Genomic DNA, 27,825 nt, shown 5'->3' with positions numbered 1-27,825 from the left:
CAGGATTGTTGATTCTCTGTTTGGCTTAGTTTTTCGGATCTTTGTTGTGGAGGGACGGCGTGGTGCTTCTGCCTAGACCGCCATCTTGCCGGAGTCCTCTCGGGGATTGGTCAGTTTTGTCTTAAAAGACAGCCAGTTGTAGAGCAGGAGAGGATCCTACTACCACCATGCAAAAACATCCAGGAGTGGAGAGTGAGTCCTTTGGACCCAGGATCCCTGTGCTGAGAAGCTCCTGGAACCAGGAGACAGAGACAGAGTGAGCTGTAACCCTGAAGACAGTGAGAAGCCGTGGCAGGAGAGACTGGCAGGGGAACTTGCAGTGGGCTTCCTGGCCCATGGAATGAGAAAGCTGTGTCTGGGATGCCTTGGGGGATTTACTGGCAGGGGCTAAAAGAGGTTTATAACACTTGTCTGAGCAGGGCAGAGGCCTAGAGCCAGAGAGAGGTGTGCCTGCGAGCACAGCTGAAAAGAGGCAGCCCTGATGGAAGAACTGAATCCTGAGCATTTCTGAGTCTGAATTGTAACCTGTTACTTCCCCAATGAACCCCATAATCATGAGTATTGTCTGTAAGTTTTGTGTGGCCATTGCAATGAATTATCAAACACGGCAGAGAGGTAGACAGTGCTGTGGGTGGGATTGTTGGTGTCAGAATCAGTAAAGGTGGCGGAGAGAGGAGGCATGTCTGACTTCTGCCTCATAGGAATCAGCCTTGGGCTGTTGATCTTGATCCTTCACCCCCTTGTAAAGTTAGAAGAGGTCAGACACCACCACCTCCTGCCATTTTTATACCAGGTTACCTTTCCAGGGTGAGCACTTTTTCTAGACATTGTAAAACCTACATGAAGCATGTTCTAGCTCCAAATCACCCAAGGACAGCTTCTTACTCTGTATTTTCACTAGGATAGGGTAAGAAAGAAAGCAGATGGGGTACAAACTTTTCAGAGGTATTATGAAACAAGTGTTTCCTCACTGGAATTGACTAAAGGATGTAGTAACTCTTAGGAGCTGTGCTTTGGGAAACCCACCATATATAGAAGCAGTGAAGAAGAAAGGTTCCACCTCAGTAGTTTTCAACAAATTGTTTAACCTTTTTGTGACCCAATTGTTTTTCCTTTTAATTTTTTGTTAATATTATGTGTTTTTAGTAATGGAGGGCATGCTGAATCATTGAGTAGGTCTAAATTTTTGGTAGGTAATATGGTTTTTGTTTTATGACTTAGTCCACAAATCATACCCTTGGAGTCCAAAGGTAAATATGTGCCTTGTGAATACAAATTTTACCCTCAGAGTCCAAAGGCACATATGTGTACCAAATTAAAATTTTCAAAATTCATTGCCAAAAATTCAATGATTCATCACCACCCATACAATATCCTGTAAAAACAGTAATTTGCAGCACAGTAGCTATATATACTGCTAGTCCTGAAATGGTTTTTAAGATATATTGGAGCATTAAGTTGGGACTGAAACAGGAAGCACATTGTCTCCAGGGTCATTCAAGTCCCCCACCATTATTATTTATATTTGTATAGAAATATTTTAATTGTTCTTCTTCAAAAGTTATAGAGCTACAGATTTTATATAGATTCTCTAAGGGTGCCTATTATTTCATTTTTCAATCCATTAATCTATTCATGCTGGTGATACCAAATAAATTGTACATTCTCATAGTAATATTTTGGCACCTATATGACTCATTTATATTGTTTGTCAATTGTATTATTTAGCATGGAAACTCAACTTAAAACAAGGAAACAAATTTTTTTTTTTTTTTTTTAGAGACAAAATTTTATTAGTGGTTACCAGGGACTGGGGCAGGGTTGGGAGTTACTACTTAAAGGGTACTAAGTTTCTGTTTAGGAGAATGAAAAACATTTGAAAATGAATAATGGTGAAGGTTGCACAACTGGTCAATTAATTTGTGGTTGTTGGCTGCCCTTGAGTTGGCCCCTACTCATGGCAAGCCCATGTGTTACAGAGTAAAACTGCTAAAACAAGGAAACCAATTTTGAGTATCTGAGCAGAAGAGGACAGAGGTTGCATGAGTGAGGATGCTGCTCATGAAAGATACAATAGGTAGTAATTACTGTATGAATACTTGTGACATAATATTTGTTTTTCGCTAAAAAATATTAGTTTTTTTTTCCTACCCAATCTTTTGTGCGAATGTCTTCTAAAGTAGTCTATTGATTTCTTTCCTACGCAGAGTCCTCATGAGCCATCAACTTTGAATGTTACTGAAGAAAATATTAAATCTAGCTCATATCTCTTCCTATGTATATATATATTTTCCAAGAATTTTGTGATTATAATGTCTTCAATGTTCAGTGGGCAATCACATTCAAGATATTTCCTTTTAATGACATTGTTGATATTACTGGCAGATAACTTAATGTCCATGGATAGTAATTATGGCACACTTTCTTTTAGCTGAAATATTTCAATGATATGTGCACCTGAAAGAATGAGAGGGAATTCACAGTGATGACCTCTTAGTTCTCTGATTCTAAGAGTGGTGCCCAACATCTTATGAATGCTAGTCTCTTTCTTCTTGTTGTTAGCTTTTCCTTTTGATGCTTTCTCAGAGTGCTCATTTAATAACGTTTAAGTTTCATCAGAGGACATTACAGGGGAGTTTTCATAGAGCCATTTTCAAAATGTTAATTTCAGTTTTTTACCTTTCAGGTTTACTAGTGGAACTCTGAACTTCCAGAATCAATAACAATATTTATCTGGATACAGTCCATATTTTAACTCCAAAGCACTTGCCATTCTGCTACTCTGGATGGTACAATGCTTTGAAGAAGAACAATGTGCCCTTCAAAGAGCAACCACAAATTCACTGGGCCTCAATTTATGGAGATAGTCAAGAAAGAGGAAAGACTTCATAAATAGACAATTTTAATTAATCCATATCAGCTTTTTATCAACAATATTATTTTACAATCACTCTTAGCACTTTTATTCAACTTCACATTAACTCATTATTTGTGTGTCAGATACAAAACCCTTTGCTGTCGAGTCGATTCTGACTGATAGCTACCCTATAGGACAGAGTAGAACTTCTCCATCGAGTTTCCAAGGCTGAAATCTTTACAGAAGCTGACTACTATGTCTTTCTCCTGTGGAGAAGCTGGTGGCAGCCCGGCTCTTAACCTGTGCACCACCAGAGCTCCTGTGTCAAATATGGATGTTTATAAATATCAATCCATCTTCTTATACAATATAACTAAAATTATTGATTATTTATTCATTTTCCTTGTTAAAAGAAAGCCTTTGCAACAATTAATTGTGAACCAGATCAGGAGACATGTTCATCACAACATTGTGGTAAATTGTATTTGAAAGGAATTTCTTGCACTTAGTTTAAGGTTCAGTGAAGCATGACACTGAGGTATATTCACAGAACTTCTGAGGGACAGAAGCTCTTTCTTATTCTCCTTCATCTCCTCCTCATTCTTCCCCTGCTCTTTCTTCCCTTCTTTCTCCCCTTCCTCCTCCTTCTTTTTTCCCCATCCTCCTCCTCCTCCTCCTTATTATTCATGTCTTGCTCCTCCTCCTCCTCCTATTCTTCCTCCTTCTTTGTTTCTCCTGCTTGGGCTCCCTTTTTCCCCCAAGATATTTCAGTAAATCCTTCATGACTCTCTTTATGAAGACCCGTCTGCATGTTGATGACTGCAACATCCTGTTTTACAGTGAGATCTCTCATCTAAGTTATCTCAAATGTCTCCTGCAGAGTTTTGCAAACCAAATCCTGAGACTAGACACTACTGCAGAGTTGCTGCACACAGTTGTGAATTTTATTCCTTGCACAAGTGAAAGGAAAAATGTCACATGGACTAAGAGAGAGTTTGACAGTAATATAGCTCTGCTGTAATTTGGGGGGCTCTGCTTACAATAACAGTTTCATTGGTTAATACTTCTGTGAAATACTAAATATTATATCCCTTCTGGATATTCACAAATCATATTAGTAAATTATTGGCTTTGAGAAAATTTATTTATTATTGGACTTTTTCTGTCCTTTAATTTGGTTAAATCTGTTTAACTCTTTCTGTATTAACTAGCATGTATGGGAGCCCTGGTGGTGCAGTGGTTGAGAGCTTGGCTACTAACCAAAAGGTCAGCAGTTTGAATTCACCGGCTGTTCCTTGAAAACACTATGGGGCAGTTCTACTCTGTTCTGTAGGGTCGTTATGAATCAGAATCAACTCAATAGCAATGGATTTAGTTTTGGTTTTATGTTTTTTCAGGCAACAACTTTGAATAGACATTTATAAGGCAGTTTGGAAAATGCTGGCTTCAGAGTATAGTGATACAAATATCAGAAATTTGAAAAGGAAATAAATACCTCTAATAAGATAGCCATTATGTTAAGTGCTTCATATGGATTCTGTAATTTAATTTTTTAAAGCCCTATAAATTTAATTTCTTGAAACCCTATACATTTTGCTCTAATGTTGTCGTCAGATTATAGATAGGGAAACTGACAGTTAATTATGTTGCCCAGGGTCACTCAGCTACCTACGAGGCAGAGCGCATTCAAGAACTCGAGTTGGTCTTAGATCAGAGCTCAATTTCTTAGAAGTATAGTATATCATTTGCTACTCAGAGTGTGGTCCATGGACCTGAAGTGGGAGCAACACTATGAGTCAGAATTGAGTTGATGGCAGAAATACAGTGAGTGGTGAGGTGTCATAGTTTGTGTCACCATCATGTGGGCAAAAGTCCATGGAGATGGCTTCCTTACCAATTAAACATAAAGGCCTCTGTAGGGAAAAAACCCTTTAAGCCTCTGCACTTTTCCTATTACTTGTTTCACTTTGTCCTGCCTGGAATATGTACTTGAGCTCTGATGGTTTTGCAACCATCAAAAAATCATAAGGCAATAATCATGTGAAAAAAATGACACCAAGGATTGTGGAGAGAGACAGGATAATAAGAGCCAAGAATATTGTGCCATTCAGGTACAGCTCCTGTTCTGGGTTATTGACCCATAGCATTCTTATTATGTGAGAAAAATTCTTATTACATGAGAAAAATTTTTTCAGTGTTACAGGCAATGTGGTTTGTGCTCTCAAGCTGTTTATATTATAGCTTAGGGGATAAGACAAACACTGATGAGTCAACTAAAAACAAAGTTGAGCATGTGACATTAATTGCTTAGTTGCGTGATATGGACTATATCTTCCCTAGCACAGTATTTTCAAATAAATGTTAAAGTAATCAGAAATGGCTTCAGAGGAAAGATGGAGCTCTGGCTAGAGTTTGTGTAACTGGTACACATTGGTTAGGCTATGCGGAGAAGGAATGGCCTTCTATGATTTGGGAACACAATCAGTAAATATAGGCATGCCAAACAAGCCTTCTGCTTTGCAGGTAAAACTAACACTAGCATCACACTATAGAAGTGTAAAATAAAGTTCAGTAGGAGCCCTGGTGGCACGGTGGTTAAAGCCCTGGGCTCCTAAGCAAAAGGTCAGAGGTTCGAACCCACCAGCTCCTTCGCAAGAGAAAGACATGGCAGTCTGATTCCGTAAAGATTGACAGTTCTGGAAACCCTATAGTGCAGTTTACTTGTCCTATAGGGTCACTATGAGTTGGAATTGACTCGATGGCAGAGGTGGGTTGAGGAGATCAGAGGTGAGATGGAGCTACGTAATGGATGGCCTAAAAGCTTCAGCCATAGGAATTTAACATCATAATCTTATTGGACATTTTAGTGCTGCTATAAATGAAATGAAGTAATCTACTATAATGCTGATTTAAATTCTTGTATTACAGCAATTTTTCGCAATAAAATTTTATTGAGTGAAACTTTACAGCAAATAGTACAATAACCATTCTTATTTTGGATACATCATTATCGATTCGAGTAAACTTGACAGTTGTTTACAATGGTAGCCGATTTACCAAAAATTAGAAACATTATCATTCTGTCATTTAGAATAACTTGTTAAGTACCTACTCAATTCACTGCATTAAGCTAGTAGGTTAAAACTAGGAAAGAAAGAAGTTATTTCTAGTATTAAATGCATAAAGGATAGCAAATGTAATCATATACATAATAACTCTATCTGTTTTTAGTCATATACATAAGATAAATGTTCTAACTTTTCAAGAAAAATACGGGAGGTAAAAGAAAAACAATCTGTCTAGGCGTCTTGACACATATTTTAAGAGACTGAGAGAGGTTATACTGGCTTAGTCAAATGAACAGAAATTGAACCACCATTCACTGATTTCATCAACAAATATTTGTTTAACACAAGCTATGTTCTAGACACTGTCTTTAGCGCTAGGGTATAAAATTGAACAAAATAAAAATCTTTCTTTCAAAGAATGTGCATTATATTGAGGTCACTCGGGCCATAAACAAGTATCGGGAGGTGATAATAGATGTTATGACCAAAATTAAAGGAATAAAATGTGATATAGAGAAGAGTGAAGTTTTTAAAAGGGTAATATTTGAGCAATGATCTGAAGAATTGATATCTGAAGCGTATTAAAGAGTTAACTTTCAGGAGTGCGCTAGTGAGCTCATGTGTGTGCACGCCCGTGTGTGTGTGTGTGTGTGTGTGTGTGTGTGTGCGTTTAAATTCATGAGTAGAGAATGAGAATGCCAGGTAGATAGAAATAATATGTGTGAAGACCATGGAGTAGAAGAGAACATGTGCTATTTGAGGACTTGAAGAAAAGTCTGAGAGAAGGGGGAAATAAAACTAGAAGAGGCTAGAAATATAGGCAGAAGACAAACCCCACAGAGCCTTCTAGGTCATGTTAATGGTTTCCGTTTTTGTCCTAAGAACAATGGAAATCCAACAGTAGGTTTTACAAAACTGGGATATGTGATTAGATTTGCCTTTGAAAGATAACTCCATTTGCAGTTTGAAAATATATTAAGGGGGTTGTCTTAGTCATTTAGTGCTGTGTCTTAGTCACCTAGTGCTGCTGTAACAGAAATACTACAAGTGGGTGGCTTTAACAAAGAAAAGTTTATTCTCTCACATTCCAGTAGGCTACAAGTCCAAATTCAGGGCGTCAGCTCCAAGGGAACACTTTCTCTGTTGGCTCTAGAGCAAGGTCTGTGTCATCAATCTTCCCTTGGTCTGGGAGCTTCTCTGAGCCGAAACCTCAGGTTCAAAGGACACCCTCTGCTCCCAGCACTGCTTTCTTGGTGGTATGAAGTTCCCATGTGTTTCTGCTCACTTCTCTCTTTTATATCTCAAAAGAGATTGGATCAAGACACCATCTAATCTTGTAGACCTCATCAGTATAACTGCCACTAATCCATCTTATTACATCATAGTGATAGAGTTTTCAACACATAAGGAAATCACATCAGATTACAGAATGGTACACAATTATACAATACTGGGAATCATGACCCAGCCAAGTTGACAGATATTTTTTGGGGACACAGTTCAATCCATGACAGGGGTTAAGATAAAATGCAGTAAAACATGTAAAGAAGTGTTTTCAATAGTCTAAACTAGGGATGGTGGTAGTTTGGACTGACTTCTCATGGCTAAGAATTGAAGACAAGTAAATGGATTCAAGAGATATTTAAGAGCTAAAACTAAAGACCTTGGTCATGGATTGGCTATGTGGAGTGAGAAGGAGAGATTAAGGTATCTCCTGAATTACTGGCTGTGGACAATGGGATGGATCATAGTGTCATCTACTGAGGTATGAAACAATGGAGGAGGGTTCAGTTTAGGTTGGGAATATGTTGAATTTGTTGAACTTTTGTGGCATTTGAGTAGAAATATAAAAAAAAAAAAAAGAAAAGCAACAGTAACAACAACAAAGCATGTGAGAAACTTGAGATGACCTATGAGGAATTGGAGATGACCTATTTTTAGATAATTGCTTTATGGGTTCATTTTCTGAGTTTTCTATTGTTAATGAACTTCTAGTGACATTATTTATTTATTTTTTTTAAAAAAAAGACTGCTAAGCCCTTAAAAATTTAACAGGTTAAAATACTCCTGTAGTAAATGTTCTTTGATTCTGGTACCCCTCCCAACCCTCTAACACCATTTACCAGTCAGCGTACCCATCTTCCAACTGCTGTTGTTTTGAGTATTGTTTACAGTTTACAGCTCAAATCTTGTCCAGAGAATTTCCTTTTTTCATCAGGAGGCTCCATTGCTGGAGATGTCTGAAAGGTCACACATCCCCACCTCACCCCCTAGACATCTGTAGAAAACCTTGCAGCATCAGCTAAGGCTAGACTTCTTGGTTGAAAGGACATCTTTGCTTAGCTTTTTGCCCTGCTTTGCCCTACTTTCCTCACATCCTTACAGAATACTTGTACAAGAATCCCCTATCAGATTCCGTTCGAGGAAATCCAACCTAAGGTACCTTCAAACAATTATTTTCCCCGCAAAGGATTTAGGAAGTTCTGAGAAAAAGGAAGAAAATTATCTACGCAACAGACCCCTGTGGCTCTACTCTGGGCAAAAACAGGTTGCCCTTCCATTTGGGTGAAACATTCAGTTCTTAAATTTCCTAACAAATGTCTGGGTTGTTTCTCATATATATGGCATTTAAAACTTCTTAATCATTCTGAAAAAGAACAAATGTAATTCTGGCCTTTCTGGCACCCGTCAGAGGAAACAACTATGAAGTGACAGCAAATCATTATGGTAGAATATTTTAGTTGACTTGCTTTGTTTGGTCACATGCCAGTTATCAATCCTGCTACACCAGAAAGTTACAAAGTCTGTTCTCTGGAATATTATTTAAAAAGACATCTCAGGTTTATTGCACGTTGTTTGGAAAGTGAGTTTTATCATTCAATAACATTAAGAAGTACTAAATTTACAAATATAACCAGACTTGTTTATGGCAGAACTTCTCAGTTATTAATATACTAATGTGAATTATAAAAAATATAAAGGATCAGACAGCATGTAGTGACTCTCAGAATTATTTAACTAAAGATCCCTTTTAACACAGAACATCTCGATAATTTACAGCCCCCTGAAAAAATCTTTGGGAGATGATTCTACAGCTCTCTAACTACAAATCTCTAATGTTCTGTTTACTAACATCACATAAATTTATATACTCTATCAAACTCCTCACAACATGCAATACTTTAAGTTTAATAATTAAGTGTAATTTTTTAGTGTTTATCCATATTGATGTAAGTTTTATCATTTAGAAATTGCTTTTATTTCTACTGCAAATTCAGTCAAAAATGTTATCCATCACATTACTCACATCTGCTTATATCAAGACCCACACAGTAATTACGTCTCAAAATTGGTATTAGAAAAATGTTTATGTTTATAAGATGAAGTACTTTTTGGCTTTGCTATGAGTAAATTCAGTGATAAATGCAATGTTCAATTGTAATTAAAAGCTCATTTTAGGTGTATGATAACATCTGACTAATTGTTTTTACCATTTTCTTGTCCTGTTCCATATGGTGTTTGACTAAGCTACTTATTTACTTAAAAAAAAAAAGGTGTTTTTTTAGTTGGGAAAGGGGTCAAGTGAAGAGTATATACCTTAAATAAGTAGTTATTTCATTAATATGAAGTTCAACAATAAAATTTTAATAGAGTACCTATTTATTTTATTGGATTCTACAGAACATTCTGTAAACAAAATTATTTTCTGTTATATTTTAGTCTGAGCAATATGAAGTGTATTTTTATTGATACCAAACTGTTCTCTAGCTTCCTTACCTTTGAGGGGAAACAAATCTGAGATGAATTTCCATTAGACAAATGGTTATTATGATGCAAAATATGGTTTGCTATGACTGTGGGGACATGATTCATTGTGTTTTCCTATTTTGAATTCACAGGGGATTGTTGAACATCTCTGAATATAAACATGGAAGACTTCCATAACATCTGTTGCTAATTTCTGCCAGCTGAAAAGTGATAATGATGATGAATATTTTTGTTGGTGATGCAGATACATTGGCCTAACTAAATTAACTTGCAGACCATGGGTACCTAATTGAAAACACATGATTCGTAATATCACCTTGTTGGCTCTGTCTTTAGTTACATTTTTAATGGTTCCAACATATTTAATTTTTATGATTTGTAACTTTTGAAGTTAAAAATACGATAAATGGGAAATATGTTAGAGTTTGTAATGTTAACAATTACATCCATTTATTCATTCACCAGCATATATTTGTAATAGCAAAATTTGACTGATACCTGCTCTTTTAAGGCATAAAACATCAGCTACTGATGATGGGAAAAGGTTAAAAGTCATTCACCTAACACATCTTAAAATGCTGACTTATTTTTATAGGACTAAATTAATATACCTTGAAAGTAGTTCCATATAAGTCCACAATCTTAAAGGGGCCAAAATTTTAAAAAAATTAATAAGATAAATTAGATATACAACTTTTATTTATAGGCGATCTATGATACAATAAAATATTAGTATCTTAATGCGTTTAAGTTGATAATTAAGTGAATCTTTAAACTTTGGAAATGCCTTATAATCACTCTAACAATTTATCCTGGTAAACTGCAAAAAAGAAGGGCTACCTTCTCATGTGCTTCTTGTTTAAGAAAGCTGGCAAGAATTTTATTCCTTTTCAAAAAAAAAAAACTAGAATAAATTGGACGATGCTGTGGTTTTGCAAATCCTTAGGACCAGAATATTTAATCCATGTTAAGGGTTAGCTCTGTACTTGCCTGGTGAAAGGCTTTGATTCAAAGTCCTTGTGATTTATTATTTAACCAACATGCAACTCTTGTTAAATGTAAATTAACTGCATATTTGGTTTATTTTACAGTTTAGCTAACAAATTGAGACAGACACTATTGTCCACAACAAATTTTTACATCTAAATTCACAAAACTAATATAAATGACGAGGTATTCATGGCGGAGTGACAGATGGAAAATGGTAAACTTTGAAAGGTGATGATTCTGCTTTTTAAGAACTTTTATCCATGGGCTCTATTGAAACTTAGAATGAATTTCCTTAGCAAATTATTGAAATGGGAGCAGTAATAATTTCTCAATCTCTAATTTATTTTGAAAATGAAACCTGCTGAGTTCTTTTTACTATTCATGAATAGACCAGAAGTAAAGATATTAATATTATGTACATCTGAAGAGAGTTCTTTTTGTCAGTGATCCTTGGGAGAAAAAAATACTTATTTAATCTGAGAACTGTGGTTTACAAGTCACTAAACAATGATAGAGAGCTACTCCTGGGGCATCTCACATTATTTCCCAGCATATACCATTTGCATTAATTGAGGAAATCTTTTTGCAACCTATAAATACAAAATTGCTGGATCAAACCTCAGTGGATTTAGTCATCCCACATTTCAATCCATGAACATTCCTTTTCCTCAATGTCACATGTTTAGTACCTGCTTTCTGACATATTCTGGAACTCAGTTATTTTTCTCCAGGAGATATACACTGTTTAGCTTCACTATTTTCTTCTGATTACCCACCCTGTGCTTTGTTTGTACTTATGTGTTCAGCCTATATTGTATTAATTTATACTTATTCATAGATTGTTAAATAGTCTTTCATCCCTTGATCTTTATATGTCCCAGGATCCCTGGTGGCACAGTGGTTAAGCACTTGGCTGCTAACCGAAAGGTCTGCAGTTCAAACCTACCAGCTGCTCTGTGGAAGAAGAGACTTGGTAATCTGCTCCAGTAAAGACTTCAGCCTAGGAAACCCTATGAAGGCAGTTTTACTCTGATATATAAGGTAGCTATGAGTCAGAATCAATTCCGTAACAACCAAGGTGTTCAATTAAGTCTACTTGAAAAGATCATCTCTTTAATTTCCTTGAATTAAGTATTATTGTTGTTAGGTGCCCTCTAGTAGGCTCCGACTCATAGAAATCCTATGTACAACAGAACGAAACACTGCCCTGTCCCTGTGCTATCCTCACAATCGTTGCTATGCTTGAGCCTATCTTTGCAGCCACTGTGTCAATCCATCTTATTGAGGGTCTTCCTCTCTTTTGCTGACCCTCTACTTTACCAAGCATGATATCCTTCTCCAGGAACTGGTCCCTCCTTATAACATTTCCAAAGTCCATGAGGCACAGTCTCACAATCCACACTTTAAGCAGACTTCTGGCTGTATTTTTTCCAAGACAGATTTTTTTCATTCTTCTGGCAGTCCATGGTATATTCAATATTCTTTGCCAACACCATAATTCAAAGTCATCAATTCTTCTTCAGTCTTCCTTATTCATTGTCCAGCTTTTGTATGTGTGTGAGGCGACTGAAAATACCACGGCTTGGGTTAGGTGCACCTTAGTCCTCAAAGTGACACCTTTGCTTTGAACACTTTAAAGAGGCCTTTTACAGCAGATTTGCTAGATGCAATATGCCCTTTGACTTCTTGACTGCTGCTTCCATGGGTGTTGATTGTGGATCTAAGTAAAATGAAATCCTTGACAACTTCAATATTTTCTCCATTTATCATGATGTAGCTTATTGGTCCAGTTGTGAGGATTTTTGTTTTATGTTGAGGTGTAATCCATACTGAAGGCTGTAGTCTTTGATCTTCATCGGTAAGTGCTTCAAGTCCTCTTTACTTTCTGCAAGCAAGGTTGTGTCATCTGCATATCACAGTTTGTTAATGAGTCTTCCTCCAATCCTGATGCCCCGTTCTTCTTCATGTAGTCCAGCTTCTCAGAATATTTGCTCAGCGTACAGATTGAATTAAGCATGGAGAAAGGATACAACACTGATGCACCCCTTTCCTGATTTTAAACCATGCAGTATCCCCTTGTTCTGTTTGAAAGACTGCCTCATGGGCTATGTACAGGTTTCTCATGAGCACAATTGTTTTGAAATTTCCATGCTTCTCAATGTTATCCATATTTTATTATGATCCACACAGTCAGAGGCCTTTGCATAGTAAATGAAACACAGGTAAGTATCTTTCTGGTATTCTCTGCTTTCAGACAGGATCCATCTGTTATCAGCTATGATATCCCTTGTACCACATCCTCTTCTGAATCTGGCTTGAATTTCTGGCAGTTCCCTATCGATATATTGCTGCAATGATTTTTGAATTATCTTCAGCAAAATTTTACTTGCATGTGACATTAATGATGTTGTTCAATAATTTCTGCATTCTTTGGATCACTTTTCTTTGGAATGAGCACAAATATGTCTCTCTTCCCAGTCAGTTGGCCAGGTACCTGTCTTCCAAATTTCTGCGAAGAGATGAGTGAGCACCTCCAGCATTGCATCCGTTTGTTGAAACATTTCTGTTGGTGTTCTGTCAATTCCTGGAGACTTGTTTTTCACCAATGCCTTCAGTGCGGCTTGGAATTCTTCCAGTATGATCGGTTCTAGATCATATACTACCTTCTGAAATGTTTGAACATTGACCAATTCTTTTAGTACAGTGACTGTATATTCCTTCCATTTTCTTTTGATGCTTCCTGTGTCTTTGAATATTTTGCCCATAGAATCCTTCAATAATGAAACTTGAAGCTTGAATTTCATCTTCAATTTTTTCAGCTTGAGAAATACAGAGTGTATTCTTCCCTTTTGGTTTTCTAACTCAAGATCTTTGCAGATTTTATTATAATACTTTACTTTGTCTTCTCGAGCTGCCCTTTGAAATCTTCTGTTAGGCTCTTTTACTTCATCATTTCTTCCAATTTGCTTTAGCTACTCTACGTTCAAGAGCAAGTTTCAGAGTCTCTTCTGAAATCCATTTTAGTCTTTTCTTTCTATTCTGTCTTTTTAATGACCTTTTGCTTTCTTCATGTATGATGTCCTTGATGTCACCCCACAACTTCTCTGGTCTTTGGTCGTTAATATTTGATGCATCAAATCTATTCTTGAGATGGTCTCTAAATTCAGGTGGGATATACTCAAGGTTGTACTTTGGCTCCTGTGGACTTGTTTTAATTTTCTTCAGCTTCATCTTGAATTTGCATAGGAAAAATTGATGGTCCGTTCCAGAGTCAGCCCTTGACCTTGTTCTGACTGATGATATTGAGCTTCTCTATCATCTCATTCCACAGATGTAGTCAATTTGATTCCTGTGCATTCCATCTGACAAGGTCCATGTGTGTAATTGCTGTTTATGTTGTAAAAAAGGTATTTGCAATGAATAAGTTGTTGGTCTTGCAAAATTCTATCCTGCGATCCCTGGCATCATTTCTATCACCCAGGTCATATTTTCCAACTACTGATTTTTCTTTCTTTCCAACTTTCACTTTGCAATCACCAATAATAATCAATGCATCTTGATTGCATATTTGATAATTTCAGACTTTGGAAGTTGGTGAAAATCTTCAGTTTCTTCATCTTTGGCATTGGTGGTTGGTGGGTAAAGTTGAATAACGGTCCTATTAAGTGGTCTTCCTTGTAGGCCTATGGATATTATCCTATAACTGACAACATTGTACTTCAGGATTGATCTTGAAATGTTCTTTTTGACGGTGAATGCAACACCATTCCTCTTTAATTTGTCATTCCCGGCATACTAGTCCATAGGATTGTCCAATTCAAAATGGCCAATACTAGTCCATTTCAGTTTCCACCACTCTTCTGTCAGTTTGTTGTACTATGGTGGCTTGCACTTTCCTGTGATGCTGAAAGCAAGGCCACTGGTATTGTAAATACCCCCAGGATAACCCATGGTAGATAGGTTTCAGTGGTGCTTCCAGACTAACACAGGCTAGGACGAAGGCCTGGCAGTCTACTTCTGAAATAAATGGCCAGTGAAAATCTTATGAATAGCTGTGGAACATTGTCTACTATCATTCCAGAAGATGAGCTCCTCAGGTTGGAAGGCACTCAAATATGACTGCGGAAGAGCTGCCTCCTCAAAGTAGAGTCCACCTTAATGATGTGGATGAAGTAAATGTTTCACATCTTTCATTTGCTGATGTGGAATGACTCAAAATGAGAAGAAACAAATGCAAACATCTGTTAATAATCAGAACATGGAATGTACGAAGTATGACTCTAGGAAAATTGGACATTGTCGAAAATGAAATAGAAAACATAAAGATCGATATTCTAGATATTAATGAGCTGAAATGGACTGGTATTGGTCATTTTGAATCAGACAATCTTATGTACTACTATGTCAAACCAAAAACCTACTGCCATTGAGTAGATTCTAACTCATAGCGACCCAATAGGGTTTCTAAGGCTATAAATCTATACAGAAGCAGACTGCCACATCTTTCTCCCATGAAGCTGCTGATGGTTTTGAACGGCTGACTTTTTGGTTAGTAGTTGATCACTTTAACCACTGTACCACCAGACTACTATGCAGGAAATGACAAATTGAAGAAGAATGCTTCACATTTATCATCACAGAGAACATTTCAAGATCTATCCTGAAGTACAGTGCTGTCAGTGATAGGATAATATCCATACACCTACAAGGAAGATCAGTTAATATGACTATTATTTAAATTTACATACCAACCACTAATGCCAAAGATTAAGAAATTGAAGACTTCTACCAACTTCTGCAGTCTGAAATTGATCAAACATGCAATGAAGATGCATTGATAATTATTGATGATTGGAATGTGAAAGCTGGAAACAAAGAAGGATTGGTAGTTAGAAAATATGGCCTTGGTTAGAAACAACGCTGTAGATTGCATGTTAGAATTTTCCAAGACTAACAAATCACAGCAAATACCTTTTCTCAACAACATAAAAGGCAGCTAGACACGTGGACTTTGCCAGATGGAATACACAGGAATCAAATCAGCTATATCTGTTCAAGCTATAAACCACCCCCAAAACCGAAACCATGGAGTCCATTCAGACTCATAGTTACCCTGTAGGACAGAGGAGAACTGCACCATAGGATTTCCAAGGAGCAGCTGGTAGATTTGAATTGCTGACCTTTTGCTTAGCAGCTGAGCTCTTAATCACTGTGCCACTAAGGCTCTGTTCAACCTATAGGAGAGTAAAAATTGGCTAAGAAATGCTAAATGATTTAAATTTTGGTTTCTTGTTGATTGTCTTCTCAGGGTGGCTGTTACCTACTTAGCAGCTATTGGAGACACTTTTCTGGTTCTACTGTTCCAATTTACACACTAATTGCTTAACCTGTGGGTTAATGACATTTTTACTTATTGCTTAACACCAATCCAGGAAACAGAGAGGTCAATCAATTTGTTTTTCCAGTTGGGCCCTCTGCCACTTCTTGTATGAATTGGGCTAGGCTTCTAGCTTGCTTAAGTGCCAGAAGTTTTTTCCTTGGTATATTCAATTTTTAATGTATTTTATCCGTAATGGATTTGTGTCATTATGTCTTGTAATGTAGTAGTGGTGTCAGATGCCGTTTAAATTCAGGAGAGGAGAGGAGAAGAGCCATCATCCCAAAGCTGATTCCTGTTAGGTGAAGATTAGACATCCCTCCACTCTCCAACCTTTCTACCATTCTAACACTACCAGGTATCATCCCCATGGCACTCTACTTCTCTGTTGGTTTCGATAATCTGTTACAATGGCCACACAGAACTCACAGACCATACTTATAATTATGGGGTTTATTAGGGAAGTAACAGGTTACAATTCAGGATCAGGATCTGCTTGGAAGTAACAGGAACAACTCAAGAGACTGGATATGGTTTGTCAATCATGACTGCTTCCAACCAAGGCAGCCTTCAGCTCCTACTGCCTCTGGACACTTCACTTGGCCTACTGTCTGCTCAGGCAAATGTTACAACTATTTAGCTCGCTGATAAGTGCCTAGAGGCACCCCACTCCACCAGGAAGCCTCCTGCCCAAAGGTGCTTCGTTCTCTTTCTTTGTGGGATCCGGAATCCCCTAACAGCCATCCTGCAAGGGTCTCCTGGTTCTTGCCCCTTGTACAATCTTTTGCCAGCTTGTGCCATTTTGTGCCATCTGTCACCAGTGTTACAGTTCTCTGTGTTCTGGGTCTAGGAGGTTCTTAGCACAGGAACCATGGGTCCAAAGGATGCTCTCTGTTCCTGACTCTTCTTGATGGTAGTGAGGTCCCTCTCAACTTCTGTGGGATTGGCAATTTTAAGGCTAGCAGGATGGCAAAACTGACCAATCTACTTGTTAGGCCACAGCCATGTATTTGCATGGTAATTGACCAATCCTTGCAAGAGTTTGATACACCTTATTTGCATAGTAAACTGTTCGATCCCTGCAAGACCGTGGTCTATCAAATCATCTTGGCAGAACTACAAACCTAAGGCCAGAAAGGCCATATATAAAGAGAAACCTGTTGCACTGTATCTTGTTTTTTTTTTTAATATCTGAATATATCTATATTTCTGGGTTTTGTTAATGGCACTTTTTTATGTTTCCCTGTGCTGCTTTAAATTTATTTATTATTTTTATGTTTATTCTATAATTTTATGGGATTTTAGGTGAAATTTGTATTTGCTTGGTCTCTTATCTCAATCTTTTGTAATTATTGATTTTGGCACTTTTGTGTTTCTTATTTGAGTATATGTATATATACACACACACATTATATAGATATATACATTATATATATATATATATAAAGTATGTAGGAGCTCTGGTAGCACAGTGGTTAAGAGGTATGGCTAACCAAATGGTCGGCAGTTCAAATCTACCAGCCACTCCTTGGAAACCCTATGGGGCAGTTCTATTCTGTCCTGTAGGGTCACTATGAGTTGAATCTACTCAACAGCAATGGATTTGGTTTGGTATATAGTATATATATTTAAATGCATGTGTGTATATACATTTATATACTCATATATACATTTGGATGCACAGACAAATGGGTATAAATATATATGTATACATTTACATTTTAGAAAACTGTGTATAGTAGGTCAATTCATTCTGTGTACTAAATTTTTCAAAATAAAACATGTTTTCAAATAAACTATTTAATTTTGTACTCTCCAAGAGTTTTACAATCTTAATATCTGAATAAATTAATAGTTATAGTCTATCACTAATTGGGTGTGCCAATTCTTACATCAACACAAACTGAAACTGAATTTAATTTCTGGAAAAAAAAAGTGAAGAGTAGCACACTGGCTGATCTACTTATTCCATATGGCAATTCTTAGCAGTTTCTAATAATTTACATCATTGGTATGAGCATGTTACTAATAAGACTCATGTTAGTCTAGCTATAATTAGATTCATAATGTATAATGTATACCATAGATGTAAATTGCCCCTGTAGCTTTTGCTAATTATTTTGAAAAATTATTTAAGAAAGACTAACTGCTATTAGGATGGCTAAAACTAATTTATTAGCATTAGTATGTAATACATATTATGTAATAATATATATACATAAACATATTATATATATACATACATAAAAATTAATATACTTGCTGTTAACCAAAAAGTTAGCAGTTCAAATCCACCAGTTGCTCCTTGGAAACCCTACGAGGCAGTTCTCCTCTGTCCTATAGGGTCACTGTTGGTCAGAATTGACTCAACAGCAACAGGTTTGGTTTTTGATATATATATATATGTATACATGTATGCATGTATGTATGTATATATATGTATGTGTCTTTGCCATTTTAATCATTCAAAGCACTCTCAGCAGGTCAGTGTCATCATTCAGTTAACCAGTGCTTTTTAGGACAGTTTTTACCAATGTACCAGCAACAATTTAAAACAATCCCCTTTCAAAGACCATAATTCAGAGTAATGATGTGTTGCATGTTAAAATCTTGACCATTTACATATCTAGTGATGTGTGACTAGGAAACAGAAGGTACAGAATTGTTCATTTACCTAATTTATTAGTGCAATTATCAGGGAAGTAACTTAGTGAATGCTGAATATGCAATAAGTTTTATTAAAAATCTAATTTAAGCACCATTAACCAATAAAACATTTCCTTTTTGTTCTTATTTTACCATTTATCAAATTTCCCGTAATGTGATGAGTTTTTAAACTGACTATATAAGACGTAATATTAAACACTAAAATATTGATAGTTACATATTAGTATAGAATGACTTAATAGGGTCAGTTGAAATAAATAAATAGACTTGAAGGAAGTATTCTAATGTGATAAATGCAATCTGGTAATGGAAAAACAATGATGTTATAAATTTAATTTCTAATACTCATCTTTTAAGTATATTTTGTGATATAAAGGAAAGATTAAATGAGAAATATATCTGATGCAAAGGTATAAACTGTATTTCATTTGTGAGTTAAATGAATTCCAGAGCACCTGGTTCAATTTAATTAACAATTTAAATCACATAAAGGCATAATTATGAAGGTCTATAATTAGTGGAGGAAAACCAAAGAGATCACTTGTGCCTAAGCAAGCAACCAACTTAAATGAGTGATGGAAAAAAGTTCCAATATTTTTAGAGAATAAAATAATTAGAGATGTTGAAATTATTTTCGAAAATATGTGGCTAGAAACCACCAAACTTATTTCCTGTTTCAGGACACACCAATATACAAAATGGCTTAGTCCACTTCCCGTGTTGATTAGTTCTTTTCAATAAAATGTGGCCAGAAATGTTGTATCATATCTTGGCCAAGGCAGTTAAAAACTCTCCATTTATTCTCTGTCTCTCTTTCTGTCTCTTGCTCTCTTTTATCTCCTCTCTTTTCTCCTCTTCTCCGCTTCTAGCTGGAGGCAAATGATCCACGGAATCCTCTCAGACCTCAGGAGAACGGTAGAGCCACTAAGCAGAGCTTCCCTACCACCACTGAGATGTTAAGGATCATGGTTGACAGCAGATGATCTACTTTGACTCATGACATTTGTGTTTACCTTACATATTAAGGATGGATTCCTTTAAAACATTCCTAATGAATTCTTATTCAGTCTCTGTGCTTGGATGAAAAATTCAGAAGATTTATCTATGTCTTACCAGCATTTGACACATTTTACTGACTTCTCAAAATACTTTCATCTGTTGAATTCCAGGTGAACAGACTTCCCAGGTTCTCCTTCTACATCATAGGCTTTTTTCAGTCTTCTTTGGTGGTATCCTTCCTTCCTTAAATGTTAGATTACCCCAGGGATAAGTCTTCAGCCCTCTGTCCTGGATGATTTCTTTCAGTCCTATGGCTTTCATCTACGTCTCCAGAGCCCTAACAACTCCCTGAGCTCCATACTTTATACCCAACTTTTAACATCTCCACTTGGTTCTTAGGACCTTACTAACTTAACATACCAAAATGGAATTCTTTATTTCTCCTCAAAATCTTTTTCCTCCCCTAGTCTTCCCTGCTTCAGCTTATAGCATTAGCAGTCATCCAGTTACTTAGTACAAAACTTGAGGAATTATCTTTCATTTCTTGCTTTCCCTAATTCCCTACTTCTGATGTATTTGGAGCTTCCTCTGAAATGTATCCTACCACTTCTTACCATCTCCACAGCTGCCTAAAATAACACCATCTCTTGACAGGGAAGTGACCTGATCAGATTTATAGTTCCAAAAGGGAATAAACTTCTAACTAGTCTTTTGTTTTTGCTCTTGGCTCTCTTAAACAATAACAAGAGTGATCTTTTTAAAGCAGAAATCAAATCATATAACTTCCCTGCTTAAAAATCCCCTATTGACCGTCACTATGCTTTTATGAAATCTAAATTCATACCACAGAATCTATCTTCAGCTACATGTGGAATACATGCAGTACAAATTTGTGAATGACTGTCAAAGCCATTAGAGAAAACAGTCAAGTTTTAATATGCTTTCAGAAGTGTGGAAAATGGCTCATAGTTTATCAAATAGTTGGAATTTAACAAAGGGAATGGAAAACCTTAATTTTGTTAAAATAATGAACCAAATAACAATTTTCTTTTCTAGATATGTATAGTCTGTAAAGAGCCCTGGTGGCTCAGTGGTTAAGAGCTCAACTGCTAACCAAAAGGTCAGCAGTTTGAATCCACCAGCTGCTCCTTGGAAACCCTATGGGGCAGTTCTACTCTGTCATACAGGATTGCTATGACTTGAAATCCATTCGACAACAACAGGTTTTTTTTTTTTTTATAAATTGTAAATTTGATCAATATTCTTTGAACAATATACTGATGTAGGTTTTTACTTCCATATTTGTTCTTTTTTTCATCATGTTATGTGGTAGACTCATCATTGCTCCCTGAATACAGTACTTATCTTCTACACTGGCTCTATGCTTCCACTATTGCCTTCTAATTCTTTTTCCTTTACAGCAGCCAGAGCGACATTTTGAAATTATAAATCAGATCATGTCACTTCCTTGCTTAGAACTCTCATATAGCTTCCCATTGCCTTGAGAAAAAATAAAACAAATAAAACCTCCTTGCTATAGCCTAAGGATATGTCTTGATTTGATTTTTGGTTATTTATCTGACCTCTTTTCCTGTCTCTCTCTCTTGCTCTTGTTCAACAGGCTCCATCCACACTGGCCTCTTTGGTGGTGCCAGGTTCTTTTCTGGATTGGGTTTTAAGAGGCTGTTCCCTCAGTTTGGATAACAATTCCCCATATGCTCCATATCGCTACCTAGGTGACTCATTCTCCTCATTCCTGTTTCAGTTCAGATAGTATCTTTATGAGCAGCTTCTCCTCAGCATCTGGTGCAAAATAACCCTCATTCACTTCAGTCTCCATCACTTAACCTAGAGCACTTATTAGAATCTGAAATCACTATTTTCACACATTTAGTTACTTGCTTACTTATCCACTGGAATTAAATCCACTATGATCTAACTCATCCATTCTGGTGTTCCCTAGCTGCTGGGAGAAGGTCCCAAACATAGTAGTCAATCGATCCATGTCCGGCGTGGGCTAAGTTTCCTGCTAGGGGAGGATAAACTGTTCAGCCTGTTCCGGCTCCCGCTTCAACTATAGATGAGGCTAGAAGGAGTAGGAAGGAAGCGGGTAGGAGTCAGAAGCCCATGTTATTTATTCGGGGGAATGCTATGCCGGGTGCTCCAATTATTAATGGAGCTAATCAGTTTCCAACCCCCCCCCCCCGCCCCGGATTATAATGGGCATTACTATGAAGAAAATTATCACGAAAGCGTGGGCTGTTACGACGTTATAGATTTGGTCATCTCCTAGGCGAGTGCCTGGCTGGCCTAATTCAGCTCGAATTAAAATGCTTAGGGCGATTCGTACTATTCCGGCTCAAGCACCATATAGTAGGTACAGGGTTCCGATGTCTTTGTGATTGGTTGAAAATAGTCAATGACTGATGAACATAGGTAAAATGACTGAGTAAAGCATTAGACTGTAAATCTAAGTACAGGGGTTAAACCCCCTTTTTGCCAAGCTCTGTGGTGTAAATTACATGTCGAATTGCAAGTTCGAAGAAGGAGCTTCAATTCTGCAGGGGCTTCTCCCGCCTTTTTCTTTTTGTTTTCAAGGCGGGAGAAGTAGAAAGAAGCCAGTTGTTTAGGGTATTTAGCTGTTAACTAAAGTTTCGTGGGGTGAGAACCCACCAGTCTAGGAGTATTTAGCTTATTTAAAGCGTCTGGTTTGCATTCAGTTGATGTAAGATAAAGTCTTGCAGTCCTTATGTCAGGGATTAAGTATAATTTACTTGCTTAGGGCTTTGAAGGCTCTTGGTCTTTGCTAACCTAAATCCCTATTCTAGGATCCAGAGGATAGGGGTGAGTGGGAGGGTTAGGTTGGAGAGAACGATTATGGATGGGAGGAGGAGAAGGTAATGGGAGTTGATGAATTGTCATTTTATTTTTATATTATTTATGGATGGGAAGATGGTAAATGAAGAGGAGTAGATTAATCGTACGTAGAATATAGGTTGAGTAGTGCAAGGATAGCTATGGCTAGGGGTAGGATGATACTGTTATTTTTGGTTAGTTCTTGTATGATTAACCATTTGGGCATGAATCCTCAAAGTGGTGGGAGACCACCTAGTGATAGTAGGGTAGTTATAAGTAGGATTATTATTGTTGGGGTTTTGTTTCCAAGAAGGGATAGGGATGATGTTGAGGTGGAGTTACTATTCTTTAGGATAATGAAGATGGAGAGCGTTATTCGAATATAAATGGTTAGTTTGAGAAGTGTGAGGGACGGGTTGTAGGCTAGAATAGTCAGTATTCAGCCTGTGTGGGCGATGGGTGAGTAAGCTAGGATTTTTTGTAGTTGGGTTTGGTTAAGGCCTCCCCAGCCACCTACTAAAATTGAGAGGAGGCCTGAAATAATAAGGAAGTTGACGTTGATGGAAGGGATAATTTGGTATAGAATTGATAGGGGTGCTAGGTTTTGTCAGGTTAGTAGGATTATTCCAGAGGTTAATTTAATTCCTTGGGTTACTTCTGGCACTCAGAAGTGGAATGGGGCTAATCCTAGTTTTATTATTAATGCTGCCAGCGCTATGCCTGAAGCTATTGGACTGAATAGTTTGGTGATTGATCATTTTCCTGAGAGTATGAAGTTGATTATGACGGCCATTATAAGTAGTATAGATGCGGTGGCTTGAGTTAGAAAGTATTTTGTGGCTGCTTCTGTGGATTGTGGGTTGGAGGTTTTGGTTAAGATAGGGATAATAGCGAAAATACTTGTTTCTAAACCTATTCAGGCTAGTAATCAGTGGAACTGAATATAGTAATTATTGTTCCTATTATTAGGGTTATTAGGATTATGCTAAGGACAAGGGGATTTATTAGTACGGGAAGGGTATAAACCAACATTTTTGGGGTATGGGTTCGATAGCTTATTTAGCTGACCTTACTAGTAGAATGTGATGTAAGTGGTAGCATGAAGATTTTTGGCTTCTTAGGTTTAGGTTCAAACCCTATAATTCTAGAAATAAGAGGATTTAAACCTCTATGATTTACTCTGTCAAAGTAATGCTTTTGTCAGACATATTTATGTTTGTGGCGGGATGCACGCGAATATAATGGGGATTAAGATGTGTCATATACATACGGCTAGTGTAAGGGGTACGAAGCTTTTTCATAGGAGATGTATGAGCTGGTCGTATCGGAATCGTGGATATGATATTCAGAGGAAACAAATGGTTAGTAGAGAGGTCTTAAAAATAAAGTTGGTGGTGTAAATTTCTGGTATTATGGGCTTATGGAATGCTCCTAGGAATAGGATGGTTGTGAGGGCATTTATCATGATAATGTTGGCATATTCAGCTATGAAGAAGAGGGCAAATGGCCTGGCGGCATATTCTACCTTGAAGCCTGATAAAAGTTCTGATTCTCCCTCGGTTAGATCAAAGGGGACACGGTTGGTTTCTGCTAGGGTTGAAGATAAATCATATCATAGCTAGTGGTCAGAGTGGGAAGATTAGTCATAGGTGTTCTTGGGTAGTGGTTAGGGTGGATAGTGTAAATGATCTGTTTGTAAGTATAATTGGTAGGAGGATAATTGCTAGTGAAACTTCGTAGGAGGTGGTTTGGGCTACTGCTCGTAGAGCTCCGATTAGGGCATATTTGGAGTTTGATGCTCAGCCTGATCATAGGATGGAGTAGACAGCCAGACTTGAGATTGCTGGAAGAATAATATACCTAGGTTTATGTTGATTAGCGGGTATGGTATTGGAAGTGGCATTCATATGGTTAGGGCCAGGGTTAGGGCTAGAACGGGGGCGATGGTAAATATTAGTTTTGAGGAAGTTGAAGGCCATAGTGGTTCTTTAATGAAGAGTTTAACTGCATCTGCGAAGGGTTGGAGAAGACCATAAGGCCTTTGCAGAGTTGTATATAGCCTAGGACTTTGTGTTCGATTAGAGTTAGAAAGGCTACAGCTAGGAGAATTGGTACAATTAGTGAAAATAGGTTAAGAACACTGTTAAGAAGAGGAATTGAACTTCTGATTATAAAGGCTTAAATTTTATGCAATTGTCTGGTTGCACGGTTAAATGCCTAAATATAGTCTTGATTAAAATCACCATGGAGGCAATAAATATAAAATAAATAAATCCTAACATATGACATTCAACAGAGTTATCTAGACAGAACATTGTTGTTGTTAGGTGCTACCGAGTCTATCTGCACTCATAGGGACCCCATGTGACAGAGCAGAACTTCCTCATAGGGTTTTCTAGGTTGTAATCTTTACAGGATCAGATAGCCAGGTCTTTCTCCTGTGGAGCTGCTGAGAGGGTCAGAACTAACTTTTCAGTTAGCAGCCGAGCACCTAATTGTTGCACCACCAGTGCTCCTTAGAGCATACATTTAGTAAATATTTTATTACACTATGCACAGAGCTCAGCTGTAAGAAAAACAAAACAAAACAGAAAACACCATCAAGGACCAAACTAAAAGTACTCTTTTTATAATATTAACATATGTTAATAATTGATTTCCTAGGCAAATGTGTTTAGCAAAATGCCAAAATTTACTCCAATGCATATCTTTAGTTGAAAATCATCGTGAAAAAGATGCAAGAATTCTTTAAGTCCTGACTGAATTTGTTCTACCAAAAAAAGGAACAGGTTAGCTGAGTATATTTCTTATCTGGTAAAATACTGATAGTTTTAAAAAATGGTGAATTTCTGTGGGTAGCTAAGGAGTAGGAGGAGCGCACAAAGAAAAACAAAACAAAAATCTTAGTACCTGAAATTTTGAATCACCGTATTCATTGACTTTAACTGTAATAAAGCAGAAAATAACAAATGTTGGCTAGGATGTGAGGAAATTGGAGCCCTTATCCATTGCTAGTGGAATGCAAAATGGTACAGCTGTTATGGAAAACAGTGTGGTGGTTCCTCAAAAAACTAAAAATAGAACTACCATATGACCCAGCAATTCCACTCCAAGGTATATACCCAAAGGACTTGAGAGCAGAGACTCAGAGACTTCATTGCAGCACTATTCACAATAACCAAAAGGTGGAAATTACCTAAATGCCCATCAACTGATGAATGGGTAAACAAAATGTGATACATACATACAATGGAATACTACTCAACCAGTAAGAGAAACGAAGTCTCGATACATTTTAAAATATTGATGGAGCTTGAAGACATTATGTTGAGTAAAATGAATCAATCACAAAAGGACAAATATTGTATGACCTCACTTACATAAAAAGACAAGAAAAGGCAAATGTATAGAGACCAAAGTTTATTAGTGGTTACCAGATGTAAGAGGGAGGGAGTAAGGAGTAGAGGTTAATGGTGATGGAAACATCACATTTATTAAGGTTAGGATTGCACAGCTGCCTAATGTAATTGCAGTCAATAAGTTGTACACCTGTAAAAAGCTGAATTAGCAGAAGTTGTGTAATAGATATATTTACAACAGTGACAAAAAAGAGTAGCTTCTGAAGCTGCTTATGTACAACCAAATACCTCATGGGTTTTGGTTCCTTGGTTTGGAGGTTTAGGGTCATGGTTTCATGGGACATCCCAGTCCATTGGCCAAATAATGTGTTTAGTGCTTCTATTCTAACTCCTGGTTCATTGTGTAGTGCTAGGGTCTTAAAAGCTTGCAAGCAGCCACCCAAGGCACAACAATTCGTATCTATTCACCTGGAGCAGCAGAAGAGGAAAGAGAGTCAGGAATAGGCGGAGGATATGGAATGTGTGGCTAATTGCCTCCATGAACAATTGCGTCCTTTGCCATGAGAATAGAAGAACTGGATGGTGCCCAGCTACCATTACTGGACATTTTGATAAAAGATTCCGTAGAAGAATCCTGATCAAAAGAGGGAAAATGCAGAACAGAATTTCAAGTTCTCATGGACTCTAGACTTTCTGGAGCCATAAAGGGTGGATGAACCCCTGAAACTATTCATCTGAGATAATCTTTAAGTCTTAAACCAAAAATGTCTCCTGAAGTCATCTTAAAACAATTATTTAGCAATAATTTAGCTTAATGAGTGAAAAAAGGTCTGCCTTGAGAACTATGCCCTTTTAAGTTCTACCTATATGGGATCATATTGACAATAGCAATTCGAAAGTTTAGATAAGAATCTTAGGGGGACAGTGAATTTACATTAATGAAGGAGGAATATCTCAGAAAAGGAAGGTGAGAATGGTTGCACACCTCAAAGAATGTAATCAATGTCACTAAATTGTACATGTAGAAACTGTTTAATTGGTGTATACTTTGCTGTGTATATTCTCAACAACTACAACAAAATAACTAAAATATAAAAAAGAACATAAGTCAATATTTTGAAAATTTACCTAATTGTAGTTCTTGCATGCTGTCAAGTCAAATCCATCTCATAGGGACCCTATAGGACAGAATAGAAATGCCTCATAGGGTTTCCCACCCTGTAATTTATATGGAAGCAGATTGTCACATCTTTCTCCCACAGAGTGGTTGGTGGGTTCAAACTACCGACCTTTTGATTAGCAGCCAAGCGCTAAACCACTATGTCCCCAGAGCACCTAATTGTTGCTATTGTTGTTAGGTGCCATCGAGTAGCTTCCAACTCATAGCAACCCTATGTACAACAGAACGAAACACTGCCCGATCCTGCACCATCCTCACAATTGCTGCTATGCTTGAGCTCATTGTTGCAGCCACTGTGTCAATGCATATCATTTATAGCGTTACTCTTTTTCACTGACCCTCTACTTTACCAAGCATGATGTCCTTCTCCAGGGACTGGTCCCTCCTGATAACATGTCCATACTATGTGAGACGAAGTGTTGTCATCCTTGCTTCAAAGGAGCATTCTGGCTGTACTTCTTCCAAGACAGATTTGTTCATTCTTCTGGCAGTCCATGGTATATTCAATATTCTTTGCCAACACTACAATTCAAAGGCATCAGTTCTTCTTTGGTCTTCTTTATTCATTGTCCAGCTTTCACATGTATATGAGGAAATTGAAAACACCATGGCTTGGGTTAGGTTCACCTTAGTCCTTAAAGCGACATCTTTGCTTCTTAACATTTTAAAGAGATCTTTTTTTTTTTTTTTTTTTATGTTTTATT

The 27,825-nt window shown here is 37.2% G+C and overlaps 1 pseudogene; it reads right to left on the bottom strand.

Annotated features, from left to right (window-relative positions):
* Positions 1 to 23,792: 23,792 nt before the first annotated feature.
* The window catches only part of LOC111822349 (NADH-ubiquinone oxidoreductase chain 1-like), a 186,312-nt pseudogene continuing 182,279 nt past the window's right edge, over positions 23,793 to 27,825 (bottom strand).

This window comes from Trichechus manatus, unplaced genomic scaffold (genome assembly GCF_000243295.1).
Source record: "Trichechus manatus latirostris isolate Lorelei unplaced genomic scaffold, TriManLat1.0 scaffold00163, whole genome shotgun sequence".
NCBI lineage: Eukaryota > Metazoa > Chordata > Mammalia > Sirenia > Trichechidae > Trichechus > Trichechus manatus.
This window is presented reverse-complemented; position numbering and strand designations above follow the sequence as displayed.